This window comes from Ixodes scapularis, unplaced genomic scaffold (assembly GCF_016920785.2).
Source record: "Ixodes scapularis isolate PalLabHiFi unplaced genomic scaffold, ASM1692078v2 PGA_scaffold0__279_contigs__length_252992795, whole genome shotgun sequence".
NCBI lineage: Eukaryota > Metazoa > Arthropoda > Arachnida > Ixodida > Ixodidae > Ixodes > Ixodes scapularis.
Genome location: NW_024609835.1, coordinates 33791944 through 33807701, shown reverse-complemented (window position 1 = coordinate 33807701; position 15758 = coordinate 33791944). Strand labels below are relative to the sequence as shown.

The following is a 15758-nucleotide window of genomic DNA, read 5'->3' as shown; positions in this document are numbered from 1 at the left end:
CTAGGAAGCGCCACATGAGCGCTCCTTGGAGCGCTCACGTAGCGCTAACTTAGCGCTCCGCTCTGTGTGAACCGGCATTAAAGCTGTCGATGTATAGAAAAAAAGTCCGTGTACTAAAGTCGCGCATCAACTTCGCGTTTCGGCTGGTTAGGCTCGTCGGTTACAGCTCAAATGCCAGGTCACAGGCGACCGCGTTCGGACTTTTAAAGCGACAGCCTCATTGTGCTTTCATGTGCCTGCCGAAGGTAATTTCCGAAGCACGTTTTTCTCTTGAGGCGTCGGAACATGGTCCGTCTCGGTCCTCGTTCAGCGAGAGCCGGCAGAGCCGCTCGTTGTCGGTAGTGCACCCACGTTCACCCGAAAACTTCGTCGCGGACCCACGTCACACCTCGCCCACGCAGCCGTGGCCCCGCGGGAATATTTAAATTAAATCTTCGGCATCTAGCAGGCGCCTTAGCTTACCGTCGAACACTCTAAGTCAGTTTTTTACTTAAAGATGCAAAGCGCAAAAGACGAATACCGATAGAAAGAGTACAACACAGTGCCAGTCTGTGTTCGTCCTCTGCGCTGTGCGTCTTTGAATAAGAATAACCAATTCGTCCAAGCTTTTATCTTGACAATTCTACGGACTGCAAGTTTCGGAACCTGTTGGCTGCCTCAATGTTCCTCCTCTGAGCGTGGTGCCGCCGTTTCCTGACGCCGACAACACGTGATCAGAGAAAGAAAAAACAATCAAAGAAATAGACCATATTCAAGAAGTAGCGTCATCTAGTGTACTTATCAGTTACCAAGGTTCCGCCATACAAGGGTTCCCGTACCGATCGCTTCGCCTTAGACACAGATGGTCTCGGAAACACGGCAGTCATGGGCCTGAAGTAACATCTCGTACTGACAGTCAGGCACGTAGCCAGGGGGTGGGGGGGCATGGGGCCCAGACTTGTACGTAATCCGTTACAAGTAACGGAATTACTTGTAATCCCTTACATTTATCGGTAATTTAGTAACGGATTAATTACATCTTTTCTAGAGTAATTTTAAAGTAATTCCCTTACATTTTTTACGTAACGGATTCCTTGTAATCCGTTACATTTTTTTCAGAGCCGCCCCCCCCCCCCCCCCCCCCCCTTTCTAAAGAAAAGGTCGTTTTAATTTTGGTAAAGTTAAGCGCAGTGACACTCTCACGCGCATTGGCCAGCGCAAAGGGAGGCTTGCCACTCTCAGTTCTGTAAAGCCTTTTTTTTGCAACACCAAGCCCCTGAACCTATTTTCTTTTTACACCCTAACAACAATGTCCAACAATCCAAATAAACATTTCTACAAAAAAAAAAAAATGGAAGGGGAGCAAGTTATATCCGCTTGTTTAGTCTTCTTTTTTTTCTTTGCGATCGAAGGCGGGGAGAGGAGGACACAAAGTGATTGTATGCCTCTTCGAGCAGCTCGAGGCGGTAAGTGCACAGACAAGAATTAACAATGCCCTTCTCGGTTTACAGTGACTGCGGCCACTTTCATAATGTCACAACACGAGACAACGCTCCGTCCGCCCTAAAATTCACTAAAAGGGATGTGATAATATGTGAAGGTGTTATTGCCACAAGCATCCTCGTTCGTTGCTGCACACTTATCATCTTCTCTTAGAAAACAATATGTATTTTTTTCTGCTTCTTTCACATTATTTGAACCTGTTTTGAAAGCTACTTGCTTTTTTGTGGTCCAATTTCTAGGGTTGGCCAACTTTATTTGTGAATTTCAGCCAGGTTATCCGCATCTCAGTCACCTTTTTGTGAGTCAGCTTTTTGCGACCACTCCGAAAATAATAATTGTATTCTTTTTTTTTCGCTGTTTGCATCCGAACACGACGCATCTTATCTCAAGCAGAGATCTTTAAAAATAAAACATAATGGTGGCTGACGTAGACTTGAGATTCTGGACTTGAGGAGAGAGTGAAACTCATGGCTGTGGGTGTGGCTCAGTTTTTTGCCCTTTGCTGCCCGTGGCATCAGCGGAAGTCTCTCTGGAGAAAACCGGAGTAAACTGCAATCGGTCTGTGCTCCTTGCGTTTTTGAACGGCATCAAGAAAGGTACACACAGCAAACGTGCATTTGCATTTCCTTGTTTTAACCGACGTTCTGATTATTTTTTTTTTCTATTACTTATATTGATATCTTAAAAACGTTTTCTTATTCACCAATGCGCCTCAATCGAGGCTCGACCTGTTCAGAACCAAAGAAAGAATATCGAGTCACACCTTATTTATTATTTTATTTATCACCTCACTGTTACCAACTCAAGTAAGACTCGAATATCAGGCAACGGCTGCAACGATGAAGCTTTGCCCTATCTTCGAGCTAAATAGTACTTCCATTGCTTCGCTGAAAAAGCTCAATGCAGAGAATTAAATATTCGTGAGGCACAATACGGCAATCCCATCCAGTGCCTAAGTTCAAATGGTGTTCAACGTAGCAGTCGACATCTTCAGTAAGAAATAACGCAATATATGTCTGACAAGACTTTCAAGAGCCAGCCATTGCTCAGAACACTGAAGATCAATAAATGGGACAGGTGGCAACAGTAAGAACTTGAATAACCTTCTTCCTTTTGTTTCTTAATTGAGGAAAATATTATTGAAAGTAACGCCACGAAAGTAACGGATTACTTTTGGGAGTAACGGTCACTTACTTTTATGAGAGTAATTGTAATTATAAAAAAAATTACAATTTAGCCTTGAGTAATTGTAAATGTAATTCCTTACAGTTTTTCAGTAACGTGTACAAGTCTGATGGGGCCTGGCTCTCCCCTCCCTCCGAAATTTTCCATTTTGCTGGGCCCTCCTCTCCCCCCTCCCCCTAATACAGCATTTCGTCATGGGCGGCGGCGCCCCCCCCCCCCCCCCCCTTCCCCCCGAAACAAAATCCTGGCTACGTGCCTGCTGACGGTACAATCTTCAGCATTCCCAGTGTCTTCGATAAAGACCAGTCACTTAGATGTACGGCCCGTTTCATTGCTTCGATGACGAGTCTCGCGACCTCGTTACTGACAAGTCATTTTTCTCAGTCTCGCGGCCGTCTTTTCTTCGTTGCAGCTAAGATAAACACCCATTAAATCCAGAACTACGCAGTCAGAATATCGTTAAACCCGAGTAAAATTCAGATGCACCCCATCCACGGGTGAAAGACAGCAAAAGCCCTCCTATGTGGCGGCTCTGTGTGGCATAACGATGATTGCCGAGATGAATTTCGCATGTGGCGTAATAGCGTTATCCGAAATGACTGCGAATCACTGTTTAAAGCTGTAGAGATCGAGCTAAGAGACGCTCTTTTACGCACTCCAGAGCCAATGAAACACAGAAGCGGCGTGCCATGCGACGGTATATATGATGTCGCCACCCTAATGGTACGTGCACACTTGCGAATTCGAGGGCGGATCCGCGCCGGCGGTAAATGAATTTTCAAGCCAGGGGGACAAATCCGCTGCTGGCTGAAAACCGGGATCGGTCCGCGACCCATATCCAGATTTTCCGACAACGACGAGTCCATTTCGTCAGCCAGCTCCAAAATCCGCCTTTTCGCCGGCGCGGATCCGCCAACGAATCTACAAGTGTAAACGCACCTCAAAAACTAAAAACACCATAAAGCAAAAAAAAAAAAAAAAAAAAAGCGGCGAATTTTGTTTTGTAGTGTTTGATCTCCGCTCTTGGAGGCAGAGCAGTGGCATACAGTGGCTGTTGGACCGCACGCGCAAAGCGAACGTGCCGCCGGGTGATGTTTGTTCGTTGTTCTCATATTAGAGAGTTAAACTTTTAGTAGAACGCACGCTGGGGACAGCGGGCTCAGCGGGCGCGTGCTCAGTCTATACTTCGAAGTAACGGCACGAGCTTCCGCTAGCAACGCGAAGTTCTAGGGTACAGTCCAAGTCCACTATACAAGTCTCTATTCACTCCATGGAGTCCAGTCGTAACGCAACCTGGCATGAACCCTCACGCGTACACGGCATCTCTGCATGGTTGCGGAGACGCGAACTCTGGCGCAGACAAAGGACAGAACTTTTACACATTGACGTAGCTGCAACGCCAGAGTTCTCGAGTCCGTATACAGCCGCGTCTGCAGTCCGATCTAGCGGGACGGGCGAAAGAGAATTCGCATAACCTAACACTTCCCCTTTTCACTCGCTCGAAAGACCGAAAACGCGAAGACTGCGAGTTCATGACTGTCTGCGAGCAAGTGAATCAGCGCGCGCGAACCGCGAGCAAATATGTGGAGAAACGTTTCGTGCGTTCCCTGTGAGAATCGATCTTCAAGCGCAGAGCACTGAGAGGAAGGGATACAAGTGCGAAACAATCGCACAACAAATGGTGCACGCAACTTCGTCGTCTGCTTCGCATCAGTGTTGCGGAATAGACGCATTGCTAAATTACCCAAGCATCAAGGAGAATGCAGGGATTGGTGCTCCACCCACCCCACGTGCTGGCCTCAGCAGTCTAGTAACTTTTCTAAAGCAAGTGCTTAAAAACAAATGGCATCTTGCACGCGCGTTCGTCAACGCTTTATTTTGGTTATTTACTTCCAATCTTTTATACGGGGAAGGCGTGCGCGTGTGGCGCGTGGAACACAAATCCCTGCATTCTCCTTGATACTTGGGTAATTTAGCAATAGGTCTATCGCCATTCCGGAAGTGGAATGATTCCGGAATCATTCCGCACTTTCGCGACACCGGAACGGAACGGGAATGGAATGGGAATGGAATTACATGCCTTTCACCCGGAATGGAGTGGGAATGGAGTGGGAATGGAATGGGGCTCGGTTCTTATGCGAGCTGTGTCGATTCCCATCTAGGGCCTACGGGCTCATGGCGCAATTCGTTAGCGCATGGTAAGTGTGCTCTTGAAACAGCATCATTGCGCTGGAGGTGACTGACGCCTTCGTTGTCTTACTGGCTTAAGCGCGAAACACATGTACGACATATAGAGGAGGCTATGGTACGACGAAACCCTCCGATCCGACTGCCGGAATGACCTTGGGGGGAGAGGGTCTTCGTAGCATCGGAGAGCGTTGAAAACCCTCGCCTCCGACCGTCGTATTGCGCGGTCGGACGTCGGATCGGACGGTTTCGTCGTACATGTGTTTCGCGCTTTATGCTTCTTCGAGGATGAAAATGGCGCGTCGCTTCGCTTCTAACAGCGCACTAGCGGTGCTGTTGTGCAAGTATTCGAAGCAGAGAGAAAGTTAGCAAGCTTCTTCTTGCGCCAAGCACAAACTAGACATTTTTTAAGGCTTTATCAAACAAGGAACACGCTAACCATGCAATTGTTGCTTTTAATTCTGGCGTCTGTTGCGACTAGCAAGCCTTCGGCGATTTTTTGAGCTACCTCAACTAACCATATTTTCTGACTCCCCGGCCTTTACCCTTTCCTGTATGCTATTTAGTATCACGAAATTCATAATAGTTATTGTGAAATCGGCAAATGAAAATTATGCAAAAACCAACATTTAAATATACCCGCACTTTTCAGTGCCGGGACGTCAGTGGCGGGCAGGCTTGCCAGTAGAGCAAGCAGTCTGAAGAATAGAATATGCCAATCATTTGTTCCGTGCTGGAGCGCGGGGACTGGAGCGAGCTTCCAAAGCATTCATTTGACACCATGAAACTGTTTGGATTCAGTTGGGAACAAATTCTACAGTCCAAAGAGTCACTTTTTCGTTGTTGCCAGTAGAGACTTTGTTTGAAAAAACGGTGAGGACCTAAACTGTAAATTCGATAACTTCGCGAAAAAACAATATTTTGACCTAATATTTGGGATTTTATTTTAACGATGTTTGTTGGCGAGTTTGCAAAATGTCAAGAAAATCGGAGACCATGAAGAAATTGCCGAAGTACCCGTTTAATCGCACGATCGATGTCTGCAGTGACACAAAGTGTCTCGAAGTGGTTTGTGCGACCAGCCTTCGGCTTAGTAAACTGAATGCTTTGAGGATGCTTTTGCATACTTTTGCAGTCGTCTCCGCGTCAGCAGTTTTAAGGCCTGACCACACAAGCGAAAAAAGGAGTCGCCAGTCGGCACCGCTGGCCGGTACCGCGTCGTCCGGCGTCCCAACGCGAGAAAGACACGTTGGCCTCCGTTTTGCGGGCGCCACGTGACAACACTGGCTCTCGCGATCGCGCACGCGCCTCTCGTCGGACTTTCCCGCTCTTTCGTCGTCTGCTCTTCGTTAGATTCTTTTGTTTTGGCTCTCATATTTCGCGCATTTCAGCATCGAATCCTTACTATCTGCCTACATGATAGGTGTGCATGATGACCTGGTGATCAGCGTGAACGTGATCATCCTAGCGTACTCGTTGATCTTGCGAAGTCGCCACGCTCTGAAAGGAAGGAGGCGCAGGTTTTAGGTCCGGCCGAGTTGGGGCTACCGAAACACCGAAGGACAGGTCAGTGCTTTGCTGCCCCGGCTGTGCGACAGAGATCAAGGCTACTTTCGAGACTGTCATCAAATCAACGCGACATCCGTCACAATGCAGGCGACATGCGACAAGTGCCACGGAGAAACTCACCCGTTATTCCGAATTCATCTCCCATAACTTCCCAGCGGTTGTTCTTAGCGTCCTTATCTAAGTAGTCTGGCCGCGTCTTGTCACATAAAAAGGGAAACAGTCGCACAGTTTTGAGGAACCACTCCGTTTGAAAGGCATTGGGGGAAATAGGGACAGCAGACGAAACGAAACGATGCTACGCTCCTTTGCAGCGTGAAAGACGCGCGGAGAACCGGCTTGCGCGTTGCCATGGCATCGCAACGCCACTATTTACGCCACCTCCCATTGGCTCCTTTCTTCTGCGGCGAGGAGCGGCGAGCACTGAACCGCACAAGGACCGCTTGGCTTGGCGGCGCCGTCCGGCGTGCCGCTGAGAGCGAAAACTGCAGTGGTTCTGGTCGGCAGCCCGCGGCGGCCAGCGTCGCGCGGCAAGCCTCCGCGACGCTAATGTGGTCGGAGCTTATATGCTTCTTTTTTCCTGCAACACAATGTGGCTGTCAATTGCTATTTTTTATATTTATGAATTAAAGGAATGGAAGGGTAGAGTTCAGCCATTACAGGAGTGGGAATGGGCCTAGTGTTTTCATTCCGAGGAGTTAAAAGGAACGGATTTGTTGGAAGTTCTAATTTTCCGGAATGGAATTAGAACGGCATGGGGGCGCCCATTCCGTAACACTGCTTCGCATGTCGGAGGAAAAAAAAGCGGTCGGGTATGGTTACGTGACTTCCGGCCATGAGCTTCTGTGCTCATGTCTCGCTTCAAACAGCTGGTTTTTTCTTGTTTTTTGCTAAATATATACGCGACTCCGCAGCAAAATACTGACTGGCAAAATACTGACAAACAATAAAAATCTTTTTTGGTGGTGTCACTGTCCCTTTAAGACGTCTCGCGTAAGTCGACAGACGACGTACGAATCATCCTGGTCACGTCACGGAATTCCGCGCGAAAACAAAATAGAAATACTCCCAGATGTATATCGAAGAATCACGGAGCCAAAATCTTGAAACGGCACGCTACATCGCAACAAGCCGAGCGGTACAGGAATAAGGGCTGCCGTGCAGTTTTCTTGATCCTGGGTGTTTTTCGTTCCGGTGCATCGCTCGCCTCTTACCTGGCTCAGACAAATACCGAACTGTGGCCCGTCTTCATATGTTTCACCACCACAACGACTGTATATTCCCTTGTTTGTTTGTTTTGTTTGTTTTCTAAGGAGTTTAAAACTAGGAAGTAATGAAACGTCATAACACGCGGTTACAAAAGAAATCGCAAAACAATTACCAAACAAAATTTCTTTTTGTCGTTGCTCGCGGTCGAGCTAGAGGATTTTCCGCAAGATGCAACTCTAGGCTTGTTACAAAACAACTATCCTTCTGCTGCCAATACGAAAAAATGGCCCTTGCCATTACCAACGTTATGTTGGGTCGGTGTCCGATAGCGCTCTTCCTTTTCGAAGCCTATATCCGAAAATTGGATGACGAAAAGCGGGATCACGCACGGCAACTCGGGAACCAAGCAACGCGAGCTTCTTCGGCGCGCTTCTCCGTACAAAAAGGACACAAATAAAACTGATGAACGAAATTGTGTTGGTGTCCGCTTTGCTGTAAGATAAAAGACCGCTTGACGAAGAGCAGGACAGCGCGTGACATTTCTTTAGGATTACTATAGTTCGTCCGACAAACCAGGAACGACAAAAAAGATAATTTACAGCACATAAAAAAAAAAAAATATGAAGAAAGAAGTTGTATACCAGGTTGTTTGTTGGCCACAGAAAAGATAACCTATCCAGTCGGGCGCGCTTGGAGGTGAAACAAACACACGCTACAAGGACACAGCCCCGGCAGTAAGATAGAACATAGAAAAAACCTGTAGCCACAGCCACATTTGCGCACGCGTAAAACGCAACGCCTCGACGACATACAACCGACGTACTAATTTCAGGCGCGACAGACAAATCACCGGAGTCCACACAATGAGGCTTATTGTTAAAGTGAAATCTATAGAACCCTTTACGTACATGTCCCCGAGTCCTTGTCAGCGCAGAAATGAACTACGGATCGCCGACGAATGCTCAGTTTCCGCCCAATTGTAGCGCTATATGGGTCCGGACCAGACGACCAAGTTTCAGAGCGTGCCGTTATCTAATTCAAAAGTTATCGTCGATATTCGAAAAGTCTCGATGGCAAAACGGCGGTCGACGAAGCCCGCGCATTCTAGGAGCTGAATGGCGTCAGTTTTCCGGGAACGTTTCAACTTCCTATCCAGTCACGGTCGTATCGACAATTGTCAATAGATATTCGAGTCTCTTTCAACCGAGCTCCATGGAGTATACAGACAATAGAAACGCTATAAAATTTCCATCGACGCGTCTCAATAGACTTCCTGTTACAACATTTCCATAGAATTTCTATAGGATGCAACGCATCCTATAGAAATAGGATGCAACGCGGAGAAGCGACATCACCACAGTTGAAACCTTCTTGCAAAGGCTGCTTTTTTTCGACTGTGTCAGATAATTATCGCTTCTTGCGGTAGTTTATAGTTGGAGACACAGTTTACCAACCCTTAGAAACCATGTTTCGTACAAATTATTGGACAATAAAAAAGCAGCGTACTTGTAATCTTTTTGTCTTTTAAGGTGGTCCTCGTTCAAACGATTCCCGTTCCAGTGTTGGGTATATATAGCGATGGAGTAGTCAACACTACTAAATTACTATAGTGTTATGAGTGCTCCGCGGCGTGTGAATTTGTGATGTCTGCGTAGTGAACAATGCAAGTGGCCAGGGCATGTCTCCATCGATGTGTTGTGACAAACTCAACAATTCACGTTGAGAATTTTTTTTTTCGCGGAAAACTGCCCAATAGCTTAGAAAAATGGGACAGAAGCGTTGCTAGAATCTCTCTGCTTTCTATACAGCTTCTATCCAATCTCTATGCCCCGAATTGCATAGAAAGTCCGCAGAAACAGCAGCCAAACAACTATAGACAGAAGGTAGAAAAGATAATACATTGTCTTTAGAATTTCTAAAGCCTCAACACACTATTTTCTTAATGAAAATTCTGTATAGAGTGGATGAGTGTTTTTGTAAGGGTACACATTAGTTTGAAAAGCAAACTGTTCCGAGGAAAACAAAATGGTCGCTCTACCGAAAATGCTAATAACTGACGGAAAAAGAGCACGGTATTTTTTTATATTCCCCATTATTATAATAGGCGAAGAGCATTCAAACTAAGGCATCACTTCTGAATAACTGTGTGTATATATATATATAAATATATTTTTTTTTTTTCCTGGGTTTTACGCTTTTATTTGTAATTCTCTAAATACTCCATTGTTCTCCCTGCTGATTTCGGGTCCCTCCTACAAGCACCGTCGTTGGTTTGCCAGGCGGCGCCGTGCAAGGTTTAAAATTTATCTGTACAACAACATTATACTAAAATATTACATTTCGAGATTAGCTGTAACGGCCACGCGTCACTTTAAATTTGAGCCAATGTAGGGCGGTAACCCTCTCCTTCGACCAGCAAGTAACGAGTTAGTTATGAAGTAACTTTTCTCGCTAATGCCCCACTAGAGCGACAAACAGAACCAACCGGCACCAACAAGCCAGAAACGCGTACAGCATACACGCGAAGGTATATTTGACTGACCTGCAATCATTCGTGCTTATATCCCAAGCACCGACAGATTGCATGCCTACCAAAGGTACCATCGCGTGCACGCTGCACGTGTTTCTGGCTTGTCGCTGTCGGTTGGTTATGTTTGTCGCTCTAGTGGGACTCGGGCATAACGCGTATACTGTCGAGACCAGTTATAACGAAGTCGGTTATAACGAAATAGCGGCTACAGCGAAGCGATCACGATTTCCCATTCCCTTTTGCACTTCGTTATAACCGAAATCGGTTATAACGAAATAGCGGATATACCGAAGTAATTTCAGATTCCCGTTGACTTCGTTATAAACCGGTATCGACAGTATATAAAAAGTGAAGACTTGGGACAGACATTCTGGTCTAAAACGGAGGAAGCTTGACGCGATTTAGAAAGGCAAAATGAATAGGTAAAAGGTTGGGATAGTCAAAGTAATGTCCTTATCAATAAAAAAGAAATGCACCAGCTCACTTGCGTTCTTACGCCCTGTTCAAAAATGATGTGTGGACCGCATTACTATGTAACAGGGTAGTCTACTTTGGAATGGTACCGTAACAAGCACAAGCACACACAGAGCGATCATTGACGAGTTATAGAGGCTTTGTTGCAGCAGCTGCGCGTGGACAGCCGCCATAACCGGCCTTCAGTTTTTGTTTCCTCCTATTCCGCTCGGTTCACTTCATCATTACCAAAGCAGGCCTGGTTACTGCCTCATGAGATTCTATTGTGTTCTTCTCCCTTGCATTGAACTTTGGGGAAACTCGTCAACGCCGGTTTCAGTGGCTCGGTATCTCGGTAAGACAAGAGAAGGTCAGCAACGGAGGCTGTAATCTGGGGCGTGAGCAGAGCGTCTATACCCTGTTGCGTGTGAAGAGCAGGACAAGATCCTCCCGCAAGAAATTGCGAAAGGATCTTGTCCTGCAAAAGAAATTGGAAATTCTATAGAAATTCTATAGCGCGAACCCTGTAAAGGAGGCGAGTCCACTCGCCTCCTCTCCAGCGTTCACTACGCTAAAGTGGAAACAGCGGAGGACTTCGAGGAAGGGGCTTGTCCTGCTGCTCTTAACACGCAACATGGTATAGGGCTTGTTACTGGTCGTCGTGTCTCCGTCGTTATCGTATGTATGGTATCATTAACGAGATAAATGGTTCACAATAGACGAAGACCTGAGGAGAGACACTGACCTCAAAAAAACGCCTGCACACACACACACACAAAAAAAAAACTTTGAGTTTTTTTTTTTTTTTTTTTGCAAAACACGAGACAATTAATCACTGCGAACAATACTAGGATCCCAGCTAATGGCAAAGCTCAGAATATAATTAACATTTCAAAAACAAAGCGCGATGTGCGCAGGAACCATGACATCTGACATCTCGCTGTCCCCGCGCACATTGAAATTAATAATACTAATAATAATTCTTAGATTTAATTATATTCTGAACATTGTCATTGCCTTGGATCCTTCCATTTTTGACCGTGATTGGCTCTCTCCGTGTTCTACAGGAAAGTGGACACATACGTTTTCAAGAGTGTGCTCCCAAAAATAATGTTTTCTGGATGGAAGCCCTCGTTTTTCTCACAGCATTCGAAGTCAGGTCCGCTAAGCGGTGTCCGCGCATTCTTGGATGGATGGATGAATGAATGGACATATGTTCCCTTTGAATCGAGCGGAGACTTACGCTTTTTGTTTGTTTTTACTTCGGATTAAATATACGTCTAAGCCAATTTAATCATATGTACCCCTCTACCCGTCCCTTGATTTTAGTCACAATTCCTCTGATCTTCTTTCACTGAGATACTTCATCAAAACATTTTGTTTCACCCTTCATATCCACTCAAGCGCCCTCCCGCGGTTCTGGCATTCTCTTAACACGACGATAGATCAGACCGGAAATATGTGTCGCTCACCCTTCTTCCCTTCCCCCTTTTCCTGCGTCTCTCCAGAGCTCGGCGTGGCGGCGCCCGCGGTCTGAGCCCGTGGCCACCGCGCCGAGGCGCCCGGCCCGAGCCCAAGGGAGGGAAGGGGCGAGGAGGCGAGGGCTCGAGCTCGGGTGTGCGCCGCCCTTCACGTCACCGGAAAGTTCGCTTCAGTCGGCCGTCACGGTAGCACGCGGCCACTCAGCCGTCCGAGTCGACGACGTCGGACACACGACGCCACCGCGCTCACCACACTCCGGGTGAGTCCGGTCGAGATGTTCTTTTCCCAAGTGTACAAAAAATGCACTCTAAAAAAAAAAAAAAAATTGTCGTCGAAATCGTTGCGTAGAATGTGTTTGAAATGTGATAGCGTTCTGCACCCTCAAATAATCCGTAGATGTTTATTTATTAAACTTCATAGAAACCGCCGTGGAAATTTAAAAAAATATTTTTCGTCGACGCACGCAAACTCTTCTTCCCGATTTAAAACCAATTCCCATAATTTGTTTATCTAACCGTCTACTTCCCACAGACGGGCCGGCCTCCCGCGACTGTAAGTAACAACTTTTGTTGTAGCATTGCAGCCATTCGAATGTTTCCAGTCTTACTGTGTGCATATCAACATAAAAGTCGCAGCTACGCTCCGGCGCTACTGGCACGTTCAGCGGTATCACTTGGCGAAAGAAATGTTACCGTGCAAGTACAGCCGGAGTGCAACTGCGATTTTTACGTTACCGCCGGGTTCAGCGTCAGGCTCACAATCTGGGGAGGTTAAGGGTCAATTCCCCTTGGGGAGCGTTTCAAAATATAATTTATTTTAATAATAATTCTAATAACTATTTCCATCAATTATGGTGGGGGGCCAGAAAGGAAAGAAAGCTGCAGTAGGTAGCAATTGACTGGTCCTCGGGCCCCTTAGACTCTCCCATGAAGGCGTATACTCCTTTCGTTGGTATACAAACTGATGGACGGATATGGGAAAGTGCGCAGGGTTCGCTCATAGACGCTATTGCATCAACAAAACAAATAAAACACCCAAAAGTTTTTATTTATTTTTATTTTTAGAACACGAAGATCATCATTCGCAGCAAAAACCAGAAGGATACGAGCGAATCAGTAACCGTCATTAGCTGGTGTTGCCTTCCGCGATTCGTTGTCCCTTACATGTTCTCCAGGAAAGTGACCTTACAGACCTCCTTTTCAATGTATTACGTGAATGTTTAATACCCGTTGAATAATACCTCGCGTCCTTCCCCCGGAACCGAAAATGTAATTCGACCAGCAGCCGCTAGCTCGCGTCTTTAAAAGAATAATCGAATTACTTATAACACAGGCCGAAGGACGCTCAGCATGGAGCCTCGATATGAGATATCTTCTATATAAGCATAATACGATCAGCTTTATACTGTTGTTACCGCAGGAGCTGTAGAGACTTTTGCGAAGCACCTGCGAAACTGACGAAATGCCAGATGCCGCTTCCAATGTAGGCTGCGGGTCACTCGGAACGCCAACCACTGCAACTTACGGAGCAATACCTCGGCGAACCACGAGGGTGAAAACATAACTTAGACCTGAAACTGAAGTCTGCGATGCTACACGATTCGTTCTTGGGCGTTCGGACTGGCAAATGACGCCACCTCGATGGCCACGGAGCAATAAATAAGTTGCTCAGTACGTGCCCCGTCCTGTATCTCATTAAGGACTTTTAGTAAGCCGTACACGCTAGAGCTTCGCCTTGCTAACGCGGGAGCTCGCGCCGCCACTTTGAAGCATGCATTTGAGCACGCGCTCGCTGGGACCGCTTACCGCAGCGTACGTATACGATCTACTAAAACTCTCTATTAGGCTGCTGGTAATGCGAAATTCGCTCGTAACCCTGATTTTTCACGTCCCATCCGTGTCTTGCGCCGGTTCGTCGATTTTCCTATCGCGTTTGACGTACCCACCGAAAAAAAAAAGCAAAAAAAAAGCAATGTGTCTTATATTTTCACACAACATTCTCAGAACCAACCGCTAAACGCTCTGCGAAGTAACCACAACATATACCCTCCCCTCCTTTTTTTTTTTTTTTTTTCTCACAAAAATACAAAAGAAAGCTGTTTAAATTTAGTTATTAGAATCCCGCGATGTGAGACTTTCAGAACGGCAGGGAGGTCCTTCTGTTTCCCTACCCCAAGCGCGAGACCTTCAAAAACACTTCGACATCTCGTGTGCTTTGAGCGTGCGCACTTTCTTCGTATACGTCCCGTGCATTGCCATTGGTGACGAGATGTTTCGGTGGCCCACTTTTATGGTTCCGCGTCCCGACCAAGACGATTAGCAGCGAGCGACATGTTTGATGGTGCGTAAAAAACGCGGTGAAACCGTAATCACCACGTTCATGAACCAACACCATCACAGTTGAGAGCTCTTATTTCCGTCGACGAGAGCAGAAATAACCCTCTCAAGGCATCATAGAGAGCGTTTGGCCAGTCGCCGAAGACCGACCACAGCGACGCTTTTGATCGCGCACGTCGCCAGTCGGAATCACGGATATTTCGCCAACTCGCAGTCGTGCCTAGTCAAATACTGGGGATCGACCTCCGTAACTATGGGGATCGGCCTTTATAACTATGTTCTCAAAGTATTATTGCATAATTTCCTCTCTAATCATGCAAAAAAAAAACACATAAATAGTCCAGAAAATTTTGTAAAAAAAATATGTAGCCTAAAAATCATTTTTTGACAAACGTGTCTCAACCAAAATGCTTAAAAAATTTGTTCTTAAATCTTTTTTAGTGGCTTTGTAATGTCTTCAAGACCAAACTCTTGGTAGCCCTCGCTTAATATTGCTGCCAGGCAAAGAGTAGTTGCTCCCTCTCTAGGCTTTGCTTAACTGTGTCTAACAAACTGAGATGAGATACCAGAAATGTGAACAGCATAGAACCTGCCAGCGAAGCAAAACGAAAGGGAAAGGCTGCCGCTCTCGAAGGCGGTGGCACATGAATTTAGATCTGGTAGCGACCCCTGGTAATCATAGGTTGTCTATATCTTCTTCCTTTCTATCACCTGCATGCACGGATCGTCATATGGTAGTAGCTTCTAATGTTCATAGTGACCGTATCTGTACTAACTAAACAATCCCGACAGCTATCTAAAAAAGGGGATGCGACACTCATAGAGCTAAAAAGAGTGGCGTCACGTGTCCAACTCGGCCAGTGAATTGCCCTTTCGTTCCCACTTTCCGTCGAAGAAAAATTGCCAATGCAGCTTAAGAGAACCTTGAAGGCACTTACATATCAACAAGAAAAACATATATAAAAAAGGCGAAATTGGGGAAGACGCGAACACTGCAGAAAAACGAAAGCAAACGCCGAAGCTGCCCGATGCTATCAGAACTGATAGATTCAACTCATATCATTCTACGAGATCTGGAACGTACATTGGGTTTCGCAAATATATAGAAGTGCAAATAGTAAAGACGGAGATTGGGAGGTTTCAACGAGCCTAGCTAATTAGCTATCGTGTAAAGGAAATTGTTTGAAGAACAAAATTCATGCACGCTTATTGACGTAGTCGGCGGGCTGTCGCTTTGAAATGTTTTTTTTTCCCAACAAGTGCTCTATTATAACGCACGGAAGACTATTAAAACGTCCTATATATGTTTGTTAATCTCATGTTTGAGA

General features: G+C 46.2%; 2 protein-coding genes across 2 annotated transcripts in view; one reads left to right on the top strand and one right to left on the bottom strand.

The window, feature by feature from the left end:
• The window catches only part of LOC8029324 (RNA-binding protein 42), a 116305-nt gene that overhangs the window by 39286 nt on the left and 61261 nt on the right, over positions 1 to 15758 (bottom strand). The gene's annotated exons all lie outside the window — the stretch shown is intronic.
• Positions 12157 to 15758, top strand: part of LOC120836461 — a 36244-nt gene continuing 32642 nt past the window's right edge. Inside the window, exon 1 of the mRNA XM_040205377.3 lies at positions 12157 to 12353. The gene's annotated coding sequence lies outside the window, so the exon portion shown is untranslated. The remainder of the gene's footprint in view (positions 12354 to 15758) is intronic.